The following is a 23,155-nucleotide window of genomic DNA, read 5'->3' on the forward strand; positions in this document are numbered from 1 at the left end:
AACAAATTTTGCAACTACTATATTACAAAAGTGTTCCAGAGAATCGCACACATTTATTAATTTATTACTTAATCAACCATGTTTCTACCACAATTCTTCTCTTATAATCAATCCTCCAAGCCCCAAGCTCATATAAATAAAAATAGGAATAGTTATATATCAAACTCAGATGACACTATTTTGGTTGAACACACAAGCAAGTAGCTTAGCATAAATCCTTCTTTGACAAACAATAGCATTACAATTAAATGCCTCAAAATAAAAATAAAAATAAAAATAAAAATAAAGGAGAGAAGAAAAAAGAAAATAGACCTGGAGCTATCAATGTTGGCATTGGTGTTGGAATCGATCTTAGTTTCTAGAACCCTAAATGCATCCATTAGTGCAATAGTGTCATTTGTTCTCTAAAACAAAATCAAACAAATGAATGAATCAAAAGATGATCACGACACCACAAATAACCCACCGTTCGTTTTGCTCCAGCAAAATCCAACAAAAAAAAACTTAAAACTAGAAGAAATGAACGGGAGGGGGAGGAGAAACGAGAAACATCGTTTGTACCAGTAATTAGACTTACCTTGGATCAATCAACCACAAGAAGAGAAGAGAGAAGAGATTTAGGGTTTAGAGGATTGAAATTTTGGAATAGAGAATTTGGGATGTTTGCGGTTCAGATAAGCTTGTTTGCGGTTCAAATAAGCCTGGATACAAGTGTGATCCAATTTTAAAATTTGGATTTCCCATGTTTTAAAATCTATGTAAATAAAATAAAAATATGATAAGAAAAATATATAAAATATGGATAAAAAATAGAAAACAGAATTTATAAAATGGTTTTTTAGTGGACCGGTTCAGTTCAAAATTGGACTAGATCGGGTAAACCAATTTTTTTACCCACCCTTAATGGAGATGATGACACTATAAGAAAGTAGCGTAGTGAATTTTTTTAAAATGAATTGAGATAATGAAGAACAAATTAGTATATTTTCTATAACATTTAGAACAATCAATCTTAAATTTCGTAAGGAATAATTGAGTTTAAATTTAGTGTTTTAATTGATATTTGTCCAAATGGGATTAATTGAGCTTTCAATAAAATCACTCGTTAAATAAACTTTTTAAGTCATGTTAGACAATAAATGTTAGACGACTTGCATTAAATGCTTCACATTTTGGCTTGAAATGAGCAAGAGACTAAATTAATTCATCGACACTCGTTTAGTTAATTCAAACTTCTATACTTATTTGTTTAATCTAGAGGTAAAATAATAAATTTCACTCGTATACGTTTGAAACAAGTGAAATATAAATAAGAATCTCACTTATATACACTTCAATCAAGTGAAAGACTTAATAAATTATTTTACTCTTTAGAACTTAAATAAGTAATAATCATATTATAAAAAAATTTAACTATCAATAAGTTGAAGATCAATCTATTTTTATATAATTGTTTTACATATATTATTATAACCCCTTTCGTTTACTAACCCTATCTCATTCATATTTTTAATGTCCTAGCCTAATGGCTTTGATCATAAAAATGACAATGATCAATATCTTTCATCCCTAAATATCAACATTATTTAGCATGACTTAAAAAAGTAAATACAATTATGTTTATTATAATTAATATTATAAAATTTTTCACTATTTTGCAATAATTTAGTTAAAAATTATATCTAATATAATTAGTAGGTGCTTCAACATATAAAATTCTTTACTCTTAACCTATAATTAATGAGAGAAAATATGAGAAATGGGACATTAGTTGGTATTAGACATTTATCTCCTAGTCATTATATAATAATAATAGTAATGATAATAAAGGTTAAAGATGATTTTAGTCTGTAAATTATAATATGAAATTGAATTTCATATTTGTCTAAAACTTTGATATAATTTGATCATCAAACTAAGGAATGAGTATAGTATCTCTAAAACAATTGTGTTAAATTTTGTTGATGTACGTATCAAGTGATATTTCGGACTGACGTTTGAGTTGTTTATACCATTTGACACATTCTAATTTTGTTAGTTTAGGATGCGCTTAACATGTAAACAAAATTAACATAGTTGAGTTCATAAAATATCCACAAAATTTGAAGTTTGGAAATTAAAATATTAAAGTTTCATAACGAATTACAATTTTATGTTCAAATTTAGAGACTAAAAATATATTTAACTTTTAATATTAACTTAAATAATAAAAATAAAATAAAATAATAAATATAATAATTGAATTTCAACATCGGCGAGTCTAACGTTTAATAAAAAGACTGATGAGTAAGATCCTAAAGTTTTCACGTATGATCCTCAATTCTTATCTTAATGCTTTTAATTGGATATAAGTTAACTTCACCCAACTAATAGACTCCTGACCTGATTAGGGATGGCAAAAATACCTGTGTCCGCGAATATCCGCATATAAAATTTGCGGCGGATAGTTAGTACCCGCAGGTATTTATTACCCGCGAGTAGCAGGTAGCGGGTATTTTAATACCCGCTTATAAACAAGTCGGGTTCGAGTATCATACTATCCATACCTGTGGGTACCCATTACCCGAAAAAAAAAAATAAAAATAAAATTTACTTTATATTTTATTAAGTTAAATTTAATTAAAATTAAAATTAGCAGTATATTTTATTATGTCAAATTTAATTATAATTATAATTTAATTTAATTTAATTTATATTTTATTTTTATAAATTTATATTAAATAATTTATAAAATATATATTTTTTAAATATTTGAGGGTATCGGGTATCCACGGGTACTCCCGGGTTTTAAAAATATCCACGAATATTTTTTAAGCGAATATCCGACAGGTAAAAAGGCGGGTAGCGCGCGGATTTTTTTTTTGCGGGTCGGGTTGCGAGTAGCACTATCCGTACTCGACCCGACCCGTTGTCATCCCTACTCCTGATTATTATTGAAGATTATTTATTCCAATCTATTCCTCCTACTCTTTTAATAACTTCCTTTTAACTTTAATAGTCATAAATAAAAATTATAAAAGAAGCCGTTTTATAGCAAATGTATTCTAACAACATCTCAATTGTTAGAAAATGACTAAATCAAATAATATTATTAATAATAAAAATATGAAATAATATAATAATAATTATTAGAACAATAATAACACTAATATATATATATATATATATATATATATAAATCAACAAATATTAATCAAATACTCAACCATTATTTATAATAACAATAAGAGATAAAAAAATAAACAAGAAAAGAATAGACAAAGTCGGTTGAGATACGCATAGCGTTATCTTTCAAAAGAAAACGCTCCTATTGTACATGACTAAACAAATCATATGCCTTTTTCTCTTAAGATACAACAACCCGTCAAACAAATTGACCGAGTGCAACGAAGGATTTTCAAATCTTACGAATACTTATGTCTTAAGAGATAATATAAAAAAGAAAAGAAGAACAAAAGAACATTGTTGAGAGAATTCTAGTATTTGTTGTGTCTTTCCCCGTCCACCTAGGTGATATTCACAAGTAGAAGAGGAAAATACAAAAAATAGATTGTGTCGTTAACTATAAATAACATTAATCCATAAAACTAAAAGTTCATAAAAACTTGAGTAACAGTAAGATTTTTATTTTTATTATTTTATTTTAAATTATATTAAAATATAACAATAACAAAAAAAAATTTATAATTAAAAATTTTATTTATTATTTATTATTTTATTTTTATTTTTCATATCATATCCTCATATTTTATTGAATAGATTTTATAATATTCATATCTCAATCTAATAATTACGATTCACTAAGTTGAGATATTCTTAATTTTCTTTTCATTTTTTTTAACAGCAAATTTATTATCATATGGCAAGTTAAATTCAATGGAGAAAATGCATTGTTATTTGTTTCATTGTTAATTTGTATCAACGTCCATATATGAAACTCTTATTATTTATATTTATACTTTTGAAACAAGTTGATACAAAGAAAAATATTATATAATTTTCTATTATATACATCACTTCAATATCAACCTCCACAAAAAAAGCCAATTACATGAGGTTGAGTATTCAGCATTAAGTGTACAACTCCGTACACAAAGTAACCAATATGAACGACATTAACTAAGAACTCAAATATGATGTTTGATTAGTCGTCTTATTACCTTAATCAACGCAATTAATTCATTTTTTTAATAAACTTTCAACAGATTATATTAAAAAACATTTCAAATAAAAAAATCACTGTCTGTTTGTGTTCCAACTTCATGTTATATATAGCCAAATGTTGAATACAAGTTTTGGCATTCAATTTAAAATTTACTATTTTTGTCGTCATGAATAAAAGTAAAACATAACATCCAGCATGTGACATGCCAATTATTGTTAATATTGTAATAATTATTGTTATAATCATAAGATAATCCTGATTATGTTTGTAATAAATGAAAAATATCAAGCTAAATCAGCAAGTTCAATAGAAGAATTATGAGTTAGTTAGGTAGTCCTTGTGAACCCATATTAAGGAAAAAAACTAGTCAACAACCGATCAAAATTGTCAAAGTTGTTAATAAAATAATTTATTTGACCAGTCTTTTAAATTTGCTTTTCTTAACTGATCTCAAAAATATTTTTTTAGACACACACAAAAATGGATTGTTATTTTGTAATTAACATTAATTAATTTAAAATTGTACGGAATTAACTTGATATTTTTAATTAGTTATTGCTTGATATATTATGTAATATTAAATATGTATAACTATATTCAGTTATTACTACATAATGACTCATTTTATTTGTTAAATGTTGATTCTTATCATATATAAAATAACTAATCAAAAATAGTCAAACTTGGTAATAAAAAATTGTTTTACACCAGTGCTTTAAAAATTGATTTTTTTAACATATCTCATATATTTTTTTAAACACACGCACATGGATTGTCATTTCATTAGATATGAAATATTTTATATTTAATATAAATTCATACCTAAATGACAAAAGTCTGAAATTCTAGAAATATTTTGTCAAACGCTAACCACGTTCGTTGAAATTATATACAACAAAGAAACTAGCACAAAAAAAAACATTTATTTTTTATTTATTGTTATGTATTGTGTTTTGGGCACCAGAAGTTTTACACTATATATTAATTAAAAATTCTGTTAATATAAATTTGAATGTTAGTTACTATATAGTTCAATAATGTTAACTTTTTATCCATCTTTCATAAGAGTTTAGGCACTTTTTGTATATAGAAGAAAAACATGGTATTGGCACTCATAATAAAGCAGTTGATCCACAAAAAGCTTCTCATGTAATTGAGTAAACCCTAAACCCTAATTAGAGTTAAAATTTATAATTATGGTACCCAAAAGCTACTTTTATAGATTTCAATTAAAAAAGAAACGCATTTAATTGGCTGAAGATGAAAATTTACAGATAACATTCAATACTTAATCTAGAATCGCAATACTGTTATCCTGCTATAAGAGAAAATTTAATCACAAAAACCTTTAATGGTAAAAATTTGTAACTAAAGTCAAAATAGAAAAAAAAAAATCAAACTTTAAGTCAAAAAACCTAATAAAGATCTCTTTTACAAAACTACGAAACTACTTATAAGTTAGCTCGTGATAAATAAACTAGTTTTCAACTAATAAACTCTTTCAACTGCTAAGTTGACATATTGAATTAAAAGTGTTTAATAAAATTATTGATAAATACAAAATATATAAAAGTATATAATCACATAATTTTATTGTATAAACAAAATGTATGTCTTTGGAAAAAAAAAATACTATCATGCAATTATAATTTTAGATTTTAAAAATAATTTAATTTTTATTAATCTTTTACTCATTTTATAAGAAATTGCATGTATTATTTTATTTTAAAAAATCATTATATTCAAGCCCGTAAATATAATAAGCATTAATTAAATTCATTTTTTTATTTATTTTTCAAAAAGTTAAATTTTAAATTTAAACTAAAAAAATTAAAAATAAACACAATAAATAATAAAATTATACAATAATTAAAATAAATATTTAATATCTTAAATGTTGAAATCACTCTTTAACATCTTATTAAACGCAATCAAGATAATATATAAAAATGTTGAAAAAATTGTATTAAAATATAAAAATAGTAATTGAGAAGAAAATCAATAAACTATAAACAAAAAATCTTTTAAATAAAATACTTTAAAATACCTTATTATTAAATGCTTTTACATTAATCAAACTAATCAAATAAATTAATAACTATGTTATCAATCTTAATATACTCTAAAATTCATTTTTACTTTTCTTTATTCTCCAAGAATAAATCGATCTCATGGAAAATTTCCCGTGCGACCAGAATATTGTGTGTGAATAATTGATTTGTATTCCCATTTCTATATATTTTCTAATTTTTGTAACTAAACCCTAATTGACTTAAGAAATTTAAACGAGGCGTGTCACATTTTTCATAACATCGTAAGCCTCACGATTCTTAGTTATCAACGCACACATAGGACTGATGGCCCCACCCAATGATGCTGTCGGTTTCAGGTACACGGCCGTACCACGGAACCGTACTTCAAATGCACGACAACAACCTTTGTCACTCCATTTCCTCTTAGGTTTGTTTATTGGTTTTGTCAAAAAAAAAAAAATCTTCTTTTTGGTTTTGTTGTTATTTAGTTGAAATTTAAAACCGACCTTGATAAAGTGATAATATGTGACTTTTGGCAGTGGGAAAGGGAAAAGGGAAGTTGCATGAAAGGTGGAGGCAAAGTTTTGTAGGGTAGGTTGGCGTTTGAATTCGCAAGCACTTCATTGGTTGAACATTTCGTTTCCCTCTTTTAATATTTTGGTGTGGATAATGACTCGTGTTATTAATATTATACACCGATATTGAATATGGTAGTGTTTGAAAATGAATGTGATTTGAAGTATTCTTTAGAGAGTTAGTGGAAGACACTTTTATTACTTGTAGGGTGTAGTGGATAGTGACGGGGTAAATAATCTTGCAAAGTTTTTGTATTTTTAATATTATAATTATTGGACTTTGATAAATTTTTTTATATAATAATTCGATATGTTATTTTTAATTGATTTTGAAATATATATAAAAAATTACTTAAAAAATATTACCTCAAATTGTAAAAAAAAAAATTTATAAAATTTAGTTGTTAAAAAATTATCTTTTTTATTATTGTATCAGTTATGTTTCTGAAACACGAGGATCAATTCATCGGGTTTAATTTGATAGAAAGTTTTGAGGTTAAACTCTAGATTTTAAATGTATTTAATTAAATAGTTGAAAGAAAAATAAACATATATGAGTTTAAACGTGGCTCTCTAATTCAACTAAATATATAGTGGAGAATTTGTTAAAGCTTTCCAAATCTTGTGTTCCCCTGTTGACATTAAACCAAATGTTGATAAATTAGTCATTGAGATGAAATGGATCTCTTTTAATGATCTTCAATATGTTTGTAAGTTGGGTTGGTTACTTAAGGAATACCTAATCTGGTATATTAATATCACACTATAAAAATGTTATATTGCATATTCATATGATTATTTAATTTTATTTATTTGTGGTACAATTTATTGTTGGGTATCAGAGTACTAGCACAAGTACTCACAACTAAAATACAAGATGAAAATAAACAAAAAATGAAAATAAACGAATACATAGACAATAGGCAATGAATATAATTTATTCAAAGAAAAACAAATTACATACCACTTTCTCAATCTCCAAGGAGAAAACAAATGGGAAAAAACTAATAAGGAGAACCTTCAAAGAGAAACAAATATTCTCTCTTGTTTTTCTCTCACTCAATAAAGCAAATAGAAAGAAAAGAAAGACTTTGGGATGATTCTTAAAGAAACAATGAACTCCCTTTTATAACATAAAAAGTAAATCTCAAACTAAGTTCCCACCGATGTGGGACTTCTATTCTCACATTTATAATCATTAATGAATTTTAGTTATAATAAATGAAGTAAAGACTCTTGATATTATGTTGACAAATAATAAATTTGGTCTCAATTTAGAGAGAAATAATATTACTCAATTTAAAAGAATTGAGACTCAATTCAATAAAAAGACATATATAAAAACTGAATTGAATACAAGACAAAGATAATTGACATTGTCACTATCATGTCATGTCATGTCACGTGACATTGATAATGTACCATGTGTCATCCACGGAACTTGACACGTCAGCGACAAAAAAGCTTGCAAAAAATATAAACAAAAACTATCAATTAACATGTGGTATGTCTTTAACATCGTTTGTAAGGTACTAACGAAAATTATTTAATTGAGTTAATTTTTCAAAATATTTGACTTGATTGAAACTAAAATAAAAGCATACCTACTTGCAACTTTTCAACCAAAATAAGGATGAGAAGTAATTAAGCATTATTTTAAGCAACTAGCAACTATAGATAAAGTAGGCATATTCAACATCACTTTCAAGAAAGATAACTTTCCATACTTTGATATTAATGCCTCTTTCAAGTTAGGAGGTTCACTGAAACAACACCAATGAGACATGAGTCTAACCAACATAAGAAATTGACACCACTTCCAACCTGAAACCTTATGGGTCGTCTGCCTTATATGTTGTTCAATTTTCATTTCTACCCAATGTGAGACTTAAACTTACACTTGAATCTCAACCATCTCTCTGAATTAAGTGCCTTTCATAATGGTACGCTCCCCCTCAACCATGAGTACTCATCTCAACCCGTTGTTCATCTTAATGGAACACACTTGTCTGAAACTCCTATCAAGAAGACTTTTGATATAAAGACCATATTGTACTTGTATGAGGCGACCATCAAGATTAAATATAGAGAGCCACACTCTTGAATTTGAATGTACCACATTTTTTCCTTTTTGAGTGAAGTTTTAATACTTTCAATTTTTTTATTTCTTTTTTCGAAATTTTCTTGTTGTGTCCAGAGTTTCTTTAATTTGTATATTTTATAGATGTGAAAAAATTGTTTTGATTGTTGATGAAAGAATTTGGGAAGAATGTAATAAGAAAGCTAATAAAAAGAAATTATATTCTTTATTTCAATCATTTAGAAAGAGTAAGCCGAAATCTCAACTATGTAGTGGCGAATCTTGATCAAAAATTTTGAAGAGGCCAAAATAATATACTCAAATTTTATATTTTATAATGTCATTAATATAACAAAAGCATATATAATTTAGTATTGGAATCTCTTAGTATATTTTTTCTTAGAAAAATGATGGTTTTGAAATTGTATTTGATATAGAACTCATTTTAATTTTTTTTAATTTAATCTCTTTCACTGAATATTCCCATATTTGAAAATTTTCTTATAATAAGTTTCAAGGAATTAATATGAAATTTCTCACCTATAATTCCAAAGAATTAGTATGAAATTTCCTCCTATAATTATTTGAATCTTAAGAAAGGTTCTCTAATTCAACACTTGAATTCATTGAATCCTTAGTATTATGCTTAAAAACTTGAAAATAGGTGAAAAAAATAAATTTATATTATTTTCATCTTCACAGTCCTCTTTTCATTTTAAAAAATGAACTTATTGTTTTATTTTTCATCAATATACATTTAAAACAAAATTAAGACTAAAAATTAATTTATCAAAATCTAATCAAGAATTGAAAGACATAATTATTAAAATAATTATGAAAATAAGGCACATTTAAAAATGGTTATGAAAAAATATATAGTACATAACATAACTTTTCTTTCTATATTCATAAAAAATAAATATACAAAAAAAATTATAAGATAAAAAAAAATACTAAATATCAAACTAATATTTTACTATTAAGAGACAAAAGAATTATTTTTTTTTTCTTGAAGAATGAAAGAGAACTTATAAGAAATGAGAGTGGAGAGAATGAATTTATGTCTAACTTTTTATTTCTTTTTAAAAACAAAAAAAATATATATACAAAAGTAGCAAATGAATACAATATATTAAAAACTTAAGACGAGAGAGAAAAAAAAAATCTCAATAATTTATTTTTTATTATATTTAATTTTATATTTTATTATTTATTAACATTAAATATTATATTTTATAAAAATAATAAGAATTAATATAAAATAATTATTTTAAAATTATTTTTAAAACAGTAAAAGTGTTTGGGGGTCATGGTCCCCTTTAAGACACTTATAAGATCCGCGGTTGTAATTACGAAATTTATGATAAAAGACATTTATGTATTATATTCAATTTCTTTAAACATGAATTCCAAATAAAATTAAACAAATTCTTAACATAACTAAATAAAAAATATAAATTCGTTAAAGTTTCTTGAAATTACTTATAATGAAACAAAATTAAATGTGCTGTCAAACAAAAACATGACACTATAAATAAACAATAAAAAACTTATAAAAATTTCTGATAAGTAATCTATTTAAAAAAGAGAATCTATTCATATTTAGTTAATTATTTACTTATTTGAAATATAATTATATTCTGGCCTCCTAATTTTTGTGTGAGTGCGTCCGTTGTTAATAAAGAGAAGGAGATATATCTTAATAATAATAATAAAAGAGTCATTTATTTATTACATATTTTTTTTACCGGTATATGAAAGATTTTCGTTAAAGATAATTAATATACATTAAATTATGTAAAAATAATTAATTGTGATATTAAAAAAATGTGATCTAATAACTATTAATATTGTTTTATTTTATTTAAAATGACAAAAATATTCATAACTATTATACAATTGTATTGAGGAGAATGATAATCAGCGTCCTAAGGACACGGATTAAAAAATAAGTAATACGTATTGAATTTATCATTTTTACATTAAGAATTGAAATAATTAATTATATAAATTAAAATAATATGAATGCATATAATTAATTTTATAAAGACAAAAATATTTTTTAAAATCTGTAAGCAATAAAAATAAATATTTTAGAAACTCAATTAAATCTTGTAGATGTTTAATACTATTTATTTTTTGTTAGTTTTTCTGTTAACTTAAACTTTTTTATGTTTAATTATATTTTATTTTTTAATAATATTAAAATATAGTTATTTTATTGTTTAATTAATTTTTAACTTTTATTAGTAAACATTAAATAAAATATTATAATAATTGTATGATATTTTTGAGTTTTTTTGTCTTTTAAATAAAATAAAAGTGTGATTAGGTAAAGTTCATTTACTATTACAATTAATTATGGACTTTTGTACATTTCAAGACGTATTAATTATCCTTAACCAGTAAAAAGACTCTTATGTTTAATATTTTATTGAATGCTAATAATCAAAGTTTTAAAATGATTAAAAAATAAAGGCACTCATTAAAGATAATTAATATATATTAAATCATACAAAAGTTTATAGTTAATTGTGATATTAAGTAAAATATGACCTAATAATTATTAATGTCATTTTATTTTATTTAAAGAAAAAAAATATCCATAACTATCGTACAATTATGTTTAATATTTTATCTAATGCTCGCCAATCAAATGTAAAAAATAATTAAATAATAAAATAACTATATTTTAATGTTGCTAAAAATTAAAATATAATTAAACATAAAAAAATTAAATTAGCATAAAAACCAACCAAAAATAGTGTTAACCATCTAAAATGTTTAAAAAAGAACAATTAAAGTATTAATTTGAGACTTCATTGAATTTTCTTTCTCTAACTTCTCGATAACATTTTGCAATATTTCTCTTAGTTTAACAAAATCTTTTGTATTAAAGAAACAAACAATATTTCAATATCAGAAATTGATACTTATAAATATATAAAACTAGTAATATGTTAGAGACGTATTTTTTCTTGCTTTTTAGTATAGACCTTAAAAATTTCAAAATATATTATTATCTTTATGAAATCTATTATATACATTTATATTATTTTAACTAATGAAACTAGCATAAACACATACGCTATCACGTCTGTGTGTACATATTTTTTAAATATAAATAATATTATATTAGTAAGTAGATGATAATATTGTCATGTTATTAAGTTAATATATAAAATAAATTTATATTTGTTAAAAAGAATGAAATGAACGTAGAAAAACTGAAAAAATAAATGTTGGTCAATAAAGAAAAGGAGAGGAAATAAACAATGTTACAAACAACGTATAAAAATAATGATTAATTTTTAAAAGTTTAAGAAATAATTATATCGTAAAATGTGAATATAAAAGAAGAAATTCTCTTCGCAAATAGTAATAGATTAATTATTCTTATTTTTAATGATGGATTCACATTAACTATTTTCTTAATTAAGGAAACTATAAATTTACATTAATTATTCCTTAATTAAGAAAACAGTTAGCCTTATCTTTTATTATATTATTGGGCTGCATTGGAAAAACGCCACGCAAGCACACGCACTCTCATCTGAACATCGTGCAGTTTCTTCACTAATCTAGCCTTTGACCCTTACAACACCCATTTCATTGAACCTTCCCACTCTGTTATAAATATTCCTAAATTCCTGCGCCAACATCATTGGACCGACGCTTCTCTTTCTCTTCCCAAAAACCATTCAACTCTTCACTTCTCCCGAAGCTCATTTCCGTACCAAACATGCCCTCATCCCTATCTCATCCTTCACCCTTTTCACCATTCTCTTTCACCCAATCCCTCCTCCAATGAAAACAAAAACTTTCAACAACTATTTTACCTCACAACTCCCACATTGCTTAGAAACCTAAACGAAAGGCACTTTATATAGCGAATTTTGTGGTCTTCGGAAGCTTGTTTCTCGACGACCATGCAGTTCAGGCTAGGCAAGCGCGTTTTCCGTGTCGCCACATGGCTCTTCCGTCGGGTTCGGTTCAGAACCCGACCCAACAGATATTATCGTCTCGGATCCACCTCTCCTTCGCGCAGTCACAATCATAATCCCATGGCGAAGCTTCTTACATGGGGGACAAAGTTGAAGAGAGGAGCGCAGTCTCTCTGTAAGAAATCCGGGTCGGGTCTCGATTGCGAGAGGGCCCCGGCGGTGCCGAAAGGGCACTTGGCGGTTTACGTGGCGGAGGAAAACGGCGAGTGTCGCCGGGTTTTGGTGCCGGTGATTTACTTCAACCACCCTCTGTTCAGCGGGTTGTTAAGGGAAGCTGAGAAGGAATTCGGGTTCGAGCAACCCGGTGGGATCACGATTCCGTGCCGACTCACCGAGTTTGAACGGGTCAAAACCCGGATCGCGTCCGGGTCGGGTTTACGCGGGAGAACCCGGAGGTTGGGGTGGCGGCTACATTCTTCTTGAGACGACGGGATTTTGGTGAATTGCGAATTTACGATGATGACGATAAAGAGTTATGCTTATTTTTTTGGCCCTTTTTGTGTTATATTAGGTTGCAGTTATTGTTTTTGGTTTCTTTTGATCGGAATTTCTTGGGGTGGTGTTGTGCTCTGTTGTTTGGGTATTTTTTTATTGGACAGGTTTGAACATAAAATAGAATTAGGGATACCATATGTACAGATTAAACTCTCACGATATCATCTCAAGAATTTTTTTTTCCTTCTGAATTATAACTTAAGGCCTTTGAATTTTGAGCTTTTACCATGACCAAACAAACAATTACTAATCGTTGTTGTCTTTAAATTGACAATAACTTTATATTTGGTGGTGCTAAAAAGAAAGTTTTATTCATTAATTTCATTTTATGATCTATATATAGACACGTACATAACTACGGTACTAAGTCCACATTTATCACCTTTTAAGAAGAGGCTCAAGATTGTTGTATCAAATTAATTACAAAGTTCATTAACATAATATAAACAGGGTAACAATTAAAATGTAGATATTCTTTATTAATATAAATTTAGGATTAATTATATTTTTATCCTTATCTCAATCGTCAATCTGGTTAAGTTCTTATATTTAAGAAATGATAGATGCAATCTTTTTGTCCAACGATGTTAACTACTTTTTAGTATGACAAATGACGAATTACTTTAATCCTTTATAAGATATTGACATGAGAGAAACTTGTGGATGGCTTCTAACGTGATTTGTCTTTTGTCACGTTAAAAAATAGTTAATGTTGTTGAACAATAATGACTACATCTATATATTTTTTAAGTACGAAAACCTGACATGATCAAAGTTTGAGATGGAGATGAAAACCACAATCACCCATAAATTTATAGCACATATATGACTTCTTGTTGAAATGAGTAAGAGTATCATTGCCTGTATCAAATGTTGTCAAAGAAATGACTTTAGAGTAAATATAAAGATAATGAGAAAAACAAGAAGATAAAGCAATGATTTTACAAGGATATCTCAACTGCTATAAAAACAAAATATTTTATTACAAATTTTTTTTCAACTGAGAGGAACTAATAAGTGTCCAACTTAAGTAATTTTAAGATGATTTTGACACTTATCTTGTTTGATTATTGGTAAGTTTCAACTAAACTCACCCCAATTTAGTTTGTTTTGCAAATTACAACATCAGAAGAATTGAATGAAAATACTGCAAAATTGGACAAAATTGTGATTTACGCAGTTGAGCGGCAAAATTGAGGCTGGACCACAAAGAGCAAATCCCTTAGAAGAGGAAACCTCAAACACTAAACCTACAAATGAGCCATGAAGACTCCTTCCAAGAGAAGTAATCTTAGGAGCTGGGTACGAGAGCATGAGGCTAAGCTACAAAGAAAACTCACATGGAAAGGGAACCTCTGTTGTTGAGCCACGTGAGTGAAGCTGAGCACTACGTTGGACAATTTATAAATATAAAGTTATACCTATAATTTTAGAGAGCTTTATCAAGGTATCACTTTTTTTTGTCATGTGTTTCTCTTTCTTCTAAATTTTTTCGGATCTTACAAGAATTTCTTAGAATCTTTTGCTCCAAACTTTCTCACTCTTTCTTTCTATATTTTCTCTATTTCTCTCTTCTTTCCTTCTCTCTTTCTCACCTTTTTTAGGTAACTAAGGATTCATAATGTGCATTAATTGCATGATTACATTTGCATTAAATGCACATTATTCCTTTTTATATCCTTATCTCTATATCTTCTTATCCTTTCAATCTTTGAAGGTATTTTAGATTTTTATTTTTTAATAATTAACATATATATATATATATATATATTTAAATTAATTCTATTATTATTTTTATTATTTATTTTCATTAATTTTTTTATTGTTTTACTTATTCATAACGTTTATTAAAAACTATATAATTTCTTTTTTAATATTCAAATTATATCTAGATATAATACAAAACATAAGTAAAGGTACAAGATTTTTAATTTTTATATTTAAAATAAAGATAAAGTAAATAATACAATTTATTAAAAATAGATATTACACACAGTCTCTTTCAAACTTTATAAGATACGAAATGCATAATTATACATTTATATTTTCATTTAGATTAACCTTTTCATAATCGTTAATACACTATTTTACACAAATTACTTTTCTATATTAATTTAATTAAAACTTAATATGATTTTGATCTGCCTAGATTCCTTAAGGTTTTAAAAATAAAAAAGTGTTAACTTATATATTTGGACAAACAATTAAATTAAAACATTCAAATAATTTAAACATCTTTCATAGTTTTTAATACATAATCCAATTTACCACAGGGTAGAACCCATAATCATGTGGCCCTTGGCAGCAAACAAGTGAAAGTGAAACCATATAGATTCTCTCATACCTAAAAAGAATATTAAGAAAATGATAGTTGACATGTTTGAAGTGGTCATCATACCAAACATAAGCCTATTTTCTTCTCCAATCATTTTGGTTAAGAAATAAAGGTGGAACATGACAATTTTGTATTGATTCTTGGGATCTTAATCCTATAACAATGAATAATACTTTCCTATACCAACTGATTATGAATTATAGATGAATTATTTGGTGCTCAATATTTTTCTAAGTTAGATCTTCATTCCAATACCTCAATTACATTCTAAAGTTAAATGAATCAAATTTTCGAAGGATTGTTCCACATGTCTATCGAGATATTCTTTGATGATATATTTGTGTATAGTCTTTCTTGATCCTCTCATTTACAATATTTAGATGAAGTTTTACAACTATTGAACCAAAATCAAATATTAGCAAATTTTTTTTTTCTTGTTCACAAAGGTGAATTAATTACTTCGTCATACAATTTATGGTAAAAGTGTGACTATAGATCAAACCAAGGTATCGATAGTACTTGATTGACCCTTGTCGTCTAATATTAAATAACTTTGTATCTATAAAATACGATATAAAATATTAATCAATCAATTTAATATTTGACAATCATAAATTTATTAAATTTGAAGAGTAATTTTCAATTATTTAATTTATTATATTCTTAACATATATTTTATACCTTAAGCACATATAAGAATACCCGTTCAATCCTTGGTATCAAAACATTGCAAGGCATCATATAAACTTGAATGAAGTAAATGCAATATAATTAACCCTTGTTTATATGTATAAGGCGTACTGACAGTATTCTTACATACTTAATAAAACTTAAACTATAGTGTTAATACCTAAAAAAAACTTTGCTTAAGAATTTATTCATGTTAATCTATTAATTATCACATTCTCAACAGCAAAATTTGTATAATAAATATCATCAAAACTAGATCTAAAAAATAATTTAGGGAGAATTAGAATTTTAAAGAAATAAAAGTTATAATAAATTATATAATATATTTATAAGTTTTTCTTTCATTATTTATTTAAATTTTTTCTCTCAAGAAATAATAGAATGAAAATGTATGAAAAAAGTTATATCTTTTTAGAACTGTTTTATTGTATTTTTTTTCTAATAGTTATTTATTGAATTATTTTTGTAGTTTTATTTTAATCTTATCTCCTAATTGTTAAGTCTAGTTATTTATTGATTTTTTAATCTTATCTCCTAATTTTTAATTTTTAAAGGAACGGGGCTAAAAGGTATGATATTAATATTTATTGTATTTTTAACATATATTTTATTATTTATTAATTTTTATTAAAAGTTCTCAAAAAATAAATGAAAGACTTTTGTAATAAAAAATATATTTAAAAGTGTTGAATAAAAAAAGTGTATTTATTTGATTTCTTTTTATTCTATATTGGATTCGATACGAAAGTAAGAGATTCACCACCACTTGCTGCAGCTAAAAGTCAAAGGATCATGGAGGCCTAAATGGACCAAAAGAAAAATGCCAAATTTACTTTAATTATTTACGCTGTCCATGAAAATGAAGTTTACTTTATTTTTTTTCCTTATAGGCTGGATTATTAATTTAACTTTTTTTTTATCAATTTGCTGTTTAATATTTTTAAAACCTAATTTGTTTTTCTCACCGTCTTCCGTAACCTCAAATTAGGATCACTTATTCTTTATTTAAATTTAATTATTTTTAAAATAAAAATATTATCTTATTATTTTATGGTTACCTTTTATTTAAATTTAATTATTTTTTAATTAAATTAATTACTTATAATTATAATTAGTGTAACATCTCATTTTAATAGCTTAATATTACTAAAATAAAACATTTCATTAATAATATTTAGAAGATAGATAAACCAATGTATATTGTAAATTAGTACAGTTTTACAAGATAAAACTATAGTAATATCCCTTATATACATTCTCAAGCTACTATATTAGGATCCAATTAAAATACTATACTTAACATGATCTAAGTCGCTCATCGCCCAAACAACTTCTCAACATCAAGAGGTGCTCTACACTTGTATCTTTGTCCGCTCACACCAATAAGATGATCATTATAAAAGAAAAACACAACACATATAAACAACAAACAAAAGAGGGTATAACTAGTTTATAAAAGACATGATCATATAATAGTTAAAATTATTACATCATAAAATAACATATTTCAAACATTCATAAAAAAAATACCAAACATACAATTACAGACTCTCTAGACTCAATTATCCGATCTATGCATTGACTCAGATATAAGAAGTTGTGCACCTATCATAAAAGTGGATTGTGGCAAAGACCCTGACTCCACTTGGCATAACCAACGTAATCAATTTCTTTTGGACATGGTAAGTTACTTATGACATCGCCATATTAGTGGTCTTCCCACCCTTAATCTGCCATAAGAACCTCCTTCTGTTGGTATCGCGCAGCGGAATGTTTAAGCGTTTGTACAAAAACCAAGAGGAGGGTGAATTGGGTTCTTAATAAAAACTGTGCTTTTAATATTTTCCCTTTTAATATCAAAGATCAATTAAAATTCTTTCCTTTATTTTCTAATAAACACAATAAAATAAAGAGAGTAGAGAAGAGAAAATTGCACAAAGTATTTATACTGGTTCGGATCAAAAGACCCTACGTCCAGTTGTTAATCTTTCAAAAATGAGATTAACTAAGTCACTAAAATAAACCAAACTTACAATCAATGATAAGAAAGATTAGGGTTTAGAAGACACCTCCCTTGAAATCCACAAGGGATGAAAACACCTTCCTTGAATCACACAAGGAATGAACACCTCCTTTGAATCCCACAAAGGATGATCGGCTTCTCCTAGCAACAACAACAACACTCAATCACTCAAGATCCCACTTGATGAAAGTTATCGCTCTACCCACACTAGGTTTTTCAAAGCCTTCCCATAGAGAGTTCTCAAGTACTCAGACTTCTCTAACTTCTGTATTTTGATAATGAAAGCCTACCACTCTATTTATAGAAGCCTATTTAGAAATTAGGTTAAGAATATGAAAAGTTAAGTCACAACTGTCATAGATAATCGATTATCATAAGTGATAATCGATTATCACAGAAACTTTTATGAAAATATTTTTCTTGCTGTGATAATCTATTATCAGTCAGGATAATCTATTATCAGCAGGTGATAATCGATTATCAGTAGTGATAATCGATTATTCCAGAGGCTTTTCTCAAAAATCAGTTTTAATTGAGATAATCGATTATCACTAAGAATAATCGATTATTCCAGTGAGTTTTGCAAATAAATAAAATTCTCTTAGTGCTCTACTACATGGGTTTTGCCTTTTGACTATTGACATACTAATTTAACTATTCCAAATAACATACACATATTACAAAACCTAAATAACTAAACCCATAAGTCTTCAATGTATCTCTTGAATCGAAGCATTCTTTTAAGTCTTCAACATTTTTCCATGCATCATCAAGTCTTCCATACTTCTTCATAAGTCATCATCATCATCATCAAAACTCCTTATTGGAGGAAGATGTTCATCTTCTTCTTTTTGTCAACACCTTTAACTCTCACCACTTAGGCCACGACACTGTATATGAGTTTATAAACCTAGTAGAGTATAGGATAACTTTTGATCATACATATCCCTAGCAAATGCTTAAAAATCTACTAGTGAGGATTGTATTTCTTCCTTAGAAGCCAAGACTCAAAACAAGGATGAAATTCATCTTTAACTATTTCATTCCATTGGTTCACTTTTGTATTTACAACCTCATCACTTTTCCATAAAACATGATTTCACACAAAGTTCCTCTTACCAAACAATCATACATAGCTCATTCATCATATTCTCATATAATCTTAATTCATCACATTCAATTACAATATCATACATACATATATATATATATATACATATATATATATATATATATATATATATATATATATATATACACACACACACACACACACACACAAAGTATATCAAAATGGTGAAAATCATTTATCTAACCACAAACTTCAAAACATCCTACCTATCAGACTGAAGAATCACGTGTCTAGGATTAGTTGTCAAAATTTCAGCTCGATCTAACGAAGCAAGAATCTTCATTTTACCGAGAGGACGCAAACTAGAAAAATAGGGTGGTGCTCGATACTAGTGCTTTACGGTCCAAAAGTGGCGCTCAGCCTCCTTAAACCCACTGACTTCTAGTGCTTTGCGGTCCAAAAGTGGCGCCCAACGACACCAAGTCAGTGGCATACCACCCGACGACATCGTAACGACGCCCAATAGTGTATCAAAAATAATAATTTGGGGAAAATTGATCCTGTGAAATTGACTAATTGGACACCTTTCCTTTAATATTTTTTAATCCAAAAGGTTTTAGAGAGTTTAAAATTGATACCCAAGCACTTAAAACACAGATAAAACTTTTTCCCAAATTAAGACCAAACACATATTTAATATCAAATAGTTCAACATACAATTATTCAATTTAACACGCCACATCACAATTAACTACCAAGATGATCAACTCACACAAAAAAATTCAACAGAAACATAGATTGCCTTACCTATAAAAGACAACTCAAACAACTCTTGAAACACCAAACTACCTCCAACCACACAAGATGCTCTATCTACACAATAATGACTAGGACCTATCGTTATGATCACTGATCAACAAAGACTCATATAGAAGATTAAAACGACACATGCATGCAAAAAAGCCTCACATGCAACATAAACTAGAAGAAGGCCAAGGAAAAAGAGCTTAAACTTAACCTTACACGAATGGAGAAAATGATCGGTCCAAATTGAAGAGTTCACCGTGAGGATCACTCCTACAGTTCCAAATCTTCAATCACGCAAACAACGAACGAGAACTCCTAAAGAGAAGTCAAAGAACTCTACAAAAGTGGTCTCTAGAGAAATGACATGTTTTAAAATAATAAAACTCGTTTATAACAAAACTATTTAAAATAAAATATTTTAATATTAAAATAATCGAATTCCATTATTTTTAAATGACTATCACTTCTAAAATGCTATTTTTTATAGTTTTACATTTACGAAGATAAATATGTCATTACAAGTTTGAGATAGACTCTTCATTTTATTCTTCAAGTCTTAGATTCTCTAGTTTTTTGAATCTGAGCTAGTTTTGGATGGAGATGTCGTTTAGAACCTATAAAGACATGATCAAATCAATAATAAAATGAACAATCTTTTATCTCTTGCATAATATTTATTTATATTATTTTAATGAACTTTTATCTGAATGGACTTACATTAATTAAGTCCAACATTTTTAATTATATGATAATCCTTCGTACTTATTAATTAAAATAAATTTATTTAAAGAAAATTCTGGATGGCATCGATATGCACGAGTCAGACCATCTCAATTTCATAATGTACAATAAAAAACACAAATATATAGAAAATAGTATATCTATGATAAAAAATAGACATTTAAAGAAGATAAAAAAGTAGAAACATTTAATTGTAACCCAATAATAAATTTGAAAATGTTATGATAGGAAAACAGAACAAAGACACAAAAAACTAGTAGCTATGTCTTGAACACATTCCTTTTCTGTAACACATGTTTCCTTTTCTTCCCTAAAAATGTTTATGCATAAATTTGTCCAAAGAGAACCTAATTATAATATCATAAATAACTAAACTATTGGATTGATAAAAAGCAAGACGTTATGTTTGTGATTTAAGACAAAAAAAAAACACAATCAATAGGAGTTATTTCTTTATAAATTAACATGGTAGATAAGAGATTAGTATTAAACAATTACTTAACAGTTTTAATATAAAATTTAAATAAAAATTATATTAATTTATATATCAAAATGTTATATATGATATAAAGCAATAAAACCTAATCGCGTATTTTCCTTATCTCTTGTTTGAATTGAATGATGTAAAGTGAGAAAGTGGAACAAGAAAAAAAAGAATTGAATGAAAAGTGAAATATATTTTATTTATTATTAACATTTTTATTTTATTATAAATATGAGTAAAATATTAAAATTTTTATTTGACACAACGTAAATATTAAATATTTATAACATGATAAATTATATACTATATATTAAATATTTAGTTAATTCTTTAAACATAATCAATCATATAAGTGTTTTGTGCAAACTTTCTAATTTTTGTTTGGAAGATTAAGAAGTATTTTTTTTGTGTGTGTTTATTATTATTATTATTTTTTTTTTTTAATTTGTTCTTTTTCTTTTCACTCCTACCCTAACCTAGTAGAACCAAACATGAATAACTCTAAATATAAAATAGTTTAAAAAATGAAACTAACCCCATTAACAAAACCATCCTTTGAGATCTATGTTGCATTCTAAGTAGGATGAAGTGTTCAACTTGAAGAGGTGTAGAATGCAATATAAAGTAACAATGAAGCCATCTTATTGGAAGATTAAACAATAGTAGGCACTCTACTTAGAAACTACCAAGACCTCATAGTTAGTGGTAGCAAGTAAGAAAATTCCCAACAAATTAATTAAGGATAAATTTATTATTTCTCTTCTTTTTTATTTAATTCAGCCCATTTATTATTAAAAACATCAACTTTATTCCTTTGATGTCTAATTTACTTAAAGCTACTTTAATTCATAACCATTTATTAATTTCATACTTTTTTGACCACTTTTTTAAAGTCAATTACATAAAAAAAATCAAGTTAGACTTAAATTGAAGAGAAAAAAAATGTTTGTCACATTTAGGACAATATATATATGGAAATATCTTAATTGAAAGGATTACAAATTTGAATCCTTTGATGCACATTTGTATGATTAGGTTTTTTCATATTTGTTTGTCCTTATTCTTTTCCACATCACAATCTCTTAATTTAGTTTGGCATATGATTTTTCCACATCAACCACTAACTAGTGGATCTAGTCACCCACACGCATGAATCTGCTTACTATTTCCAAATTTCAAGTAATCGAAATTCTAGATAACTTAGCTTTTTTCAACTAATCACTTCTAAAGTAGAAGTAAATGTCGTCACATAATTAATTCACCCTTTAATCCACACTTTTAAGCCACCCTTAGAGACTAACCAATATATTATTAAGAATCAATATCTTGGAAAATGGATGCAATCTTTTTGAATTTTCAATATGGTCTATCGTTCTTCTTATAAAATTATGTCATATTAGAATTTTAAAAGTCTTTTTTTTTTCATAGACAATACAAAAGTTGTAGTATTCAATTGATTTCTTTTACAACTTATAAGAAAAAAATTTAGAAATTTCAATGAATTATTTCATGTCACTTTTTGTTGGATATTAATACTATCCCTATCAAATAGTTTCACCTAAACCACGAAACTTTCATTAACTATTTTTTTAGTTGCTAGACTTTTTTTTGTTTGTTTTCAATTACATTTATTTTTTCTCTTTGTGTTAAA

General features: G+C 26.4%; 1 pseudogene; it reads left to right on the forward strand.

Moving 5' to 3' along the window:
• Positions 1-12,496: 12,496 nt before the first annotated feature.
• On the forward strand, positions 12,497-13,549 carry LOC114166190 (auxin-responsive protein SAUR36 pseudogene; annotated as a pseudogene).
• The last annotated feature ends 9,606 nt before the right edge of the window (positions 13,550-23,155 follow it).

The sequence above is a fragment of the Vigna unguiculata genome, chromosome 10 (genome assembly GCF_037176805.1).
Source record: "Vigna unguiculata cultivar grain cowpea cultivar isolate G323 ecotype 2 chromosome 10, ASM3717680v1, whole genome shotgun sequence".
Lineage (NCBI taxonomy): Eukaryota > Viridiplantae > Streptophyta > Magnoliopsida > Fabales > Fabaceae > Vigna > Vigna unguiculata.